This window comes from Crocuta crocuta, unplaced genomic scaffold (assembly GCF_008692635.1).
Source record: "Crocuta crocuta isolate KB4526 unplaced genomic scaffold, BGI_CrCroc_1.0 scaffold653, whole genome shotgun sequence".
NCBI lineage: Eukaryota > Metazoa > Chordata > Mammalia > Carnivora > Hyaenidae > Crocuta > Crocuta crocuta.
Genome location: NW_027527134.1, coordinates 525057 through 527758, shown reverse-complemented (window position 1 = coordinate 527758; position 2702 = coordinate 525057). Strand labels below are relative to the sequence as shown.

Genomic DNA, 2702 nt, shown 5'->3' with positions numbered 1-2702 from the left:
CCCCACCCTGCAGCTCGGCCAGCAGTCGCATGTCCGGGTGCCGGGGAGAAGGCAGGCAGGTAGGTGCCCTAAGCTGCCAGCCTCCAGGTGGCACGGGGCGGGAGCTCCAGCCACATCCCTGACTCTCGTCCCCCGGTCTGCAGCCTGGAGAGGACTCTGCCTTCCTGGGGTGGGGGAGGACGGCCTCCCGGTCTGGCGCAGGGGGGTGGGAAGGGGCTGCCCCAGGCCGAAAGCCAGTGCTTGGGGCAGGTCCTGCCTGGCTGGTGGGGTGGCCCCAAGGCCCTGGGTCCTGGACTTTGGGGCAGCATCTGCCCAAGCAGCTGGGAGAGGAGGCTGGGGCTCCAAGCCGGCACCTGTCTAGGTGAGGCTCACCCATACTGCCCTCCCCCTGACCCACGGCCTCCACGCCGGGCCTCACTCGGGGGACAGAGGGGCCACAGCCCTGACCACTGGCCTGCTGAGCTCGGTGGGGGATCTGCCTGGCGCCTTCTCGCTGCTGGTCTCTCCCTGCATCTCATGAAGGAGGAGTTGGGCCCAGAGAGTCTGATGGGCTGGCCCACGGTCACACAGCTGGGGGAAGGGCTAGGCCAGGACCCCTGGGGCCTGGGGGCCTGGCTGCATCCACGCTGGGGCCCTTTCCCTGATGGCCTCTGAGAAGGGGTGGCCGTTTGCCACCCCCAAGCGAGAGCCCCCAGTACCCTTGCTGCCAGGGCTAGAGATTTTGCCTCAGTTTCCCCAACCAGGATTTGTGGGGTGGGATTCCGACCAGGGTTTGTATGGGACCTCCCAGCTTCCCGGACGCCCCCACCCCTCCAGGAACAAGGACAGCAGCTCATGCAAATCCTGCCTTTTTGCATAGCCTGCCCACTCGGAGGCCCCATTTGCCTGGCACCAGCAGGGGACCCAGACGCCCCCCCGAGGCCCCCAGGCCGGGGTGTGGGGCCGTGGTGGCGGTCCTAGGGACGCAGGCTGGCGCCCACGCTCCTGCTCAGGACCACCTGTCTGGTCAGGGAGGACTGAGGCCCCGGGGGGGGGGGGGGAGGAAGGAGGAAGTCAGGGCCTGCCCCCACCATCCCCACCAGGTCCCCTCCCCGGGCCTGCAGGGTCCCCTGCCTGAGGCTCACAGGGTCCGAGCACAGCCGCGTGGTCCTGGCCCCACGCCCCCCGGACCCTCGCACTCCCTGGGCTGTGCGCGTCCTGGTCACGGGGCACACGTCCAGAGGCGGCCAGAGGGCACCTGACTGGGCAGCGGCGCCACAGGCGCCTGGCGGGAGTGAGGCCTGTTCACAGACAGTGGCCCTGCGGCCGCCCTCCGGCCCCCACCCCCAGCCTGGCACACACTCTGCACCCGCCGCCTGCACTTTGGGGTTGAGGAATGTCCCCCAGAAACTCACAATGTGACTCATCTGGAAATGGCGTCTTTGCAGGTGTAATTAGTGGAAATGAAGTCACCGGGGGGTGAGGTGGGCCCCATCCAGTGACTGGTGTCCCTGTGAGATGAGGGACGTTTGGACACAGAGACGGGCCACGTGAGGACGGAGGCAGAGGCTGGAGGGACGTGGCCACAGCCCAGGGACGCCTGGAGCCCCCGGGAGCCGAGGGGGTGGGGAGGACGCTCCCTCAAGCCTCTGGAGGGAGCACGGCCCCGCGACCCTTGCATCTGGACCTCGGGCCCCTGAGCTGGGAGCAGGCAGGTCCCTGTTGCTCTAAGCCGCCCGCTCTGTTGGACTCGGTCACAGCTGCCCTGGTCATATCTGCACACGGCCAGGCCTTGTCCCCCCAGGTACTATTAAAAGTCCGTAATCCCCTGCTTGGAGAGGTCACATTCAAATCCAGCCCAGGTTCCTGCTGGGGGGGGAGGAGGGGAGCCAGGAGGATTTGCATCCTGCCCGCCCTCAGGGTGCCCGCCCTGCCCAGACACAGGGTGGCCCCGGCCTGGGGTCTGGCACCAGCACGGCAGCGGCCCTCTGTGTCGTGGCTGCAGGAGTGGCCAGGCAGCGGGGACAGATGACCACACAGCGTACGTCCCAAATCGGGGCATCAGGGGGCCGCGTGCCCTCTAAAGCGTCAAGGGGGCGTCCTGCCTCGCTTCTTCCAGCTTCTGGGGCTCCAGGGGTTCCTGGGCATGTGACCTCATGGCTCAGCCTCTCCTCTTCCTAGGAGGACCCCAGCACTTCTAGGGGCCACCTTACGGTCCTCATCTGAATGTGATGATGTTTGCAGAGAGCTTATTTGCAGAGGGCCCCGTTCACAGGGCCAGGAGTTAGCACTCGGACATGTGTTTCTGGGGGACACAGGCTGGGGAGGCCGTGAGGATGCAGGTCCCTGCGGAGCCTGTGGGGCCGTGACCGCCACTGCTGTCCCTTCCTGTGTACGCAGGTGGCCCCTCTCCAAGAAACAGAGGGTGCTCTTCTGGCCGGGGGACACACCAGCCTGAGCCTCTCACCTACAACCCCTGTCTGGCAGGCACTCCAGGGTGTCCATCCCATCCTGGGGGTGCGGGCAGATAGGCTGCGTGTCCGGAAGCCCAGGGGACTTTTGGGGTTTCTAGGACACCCCCTACCAAAGCCTCTGGGAAGTAGTCACCGGAGAGGCCGACCCGAGACTCCCCGGGGGGTGGTGAGTAGCAGGGCCGGGAGCCAGGTGGAGCGGCTAAGGTGCAGCCCCACCCCACTGGGAAGGGGTGGGACGTGGGGGGCTCC

The 2702-nt window shown here is 67.2% G+C and overlaps 1 protein-coding gene across 1 annotated transcript in view; it reads left to right on the top strand.

The window, feature by feature from the left end:
- Positions 1 to 2702, top strand: part of TRPM5 (transient receptor potential cation channel subfamily M member 5) — a 23586-nt gene that overhangs the window by 7008 nt on the left and 13876 nt on the right. The gene's annotated exons all lie outside the window — the stretch shown is intronic.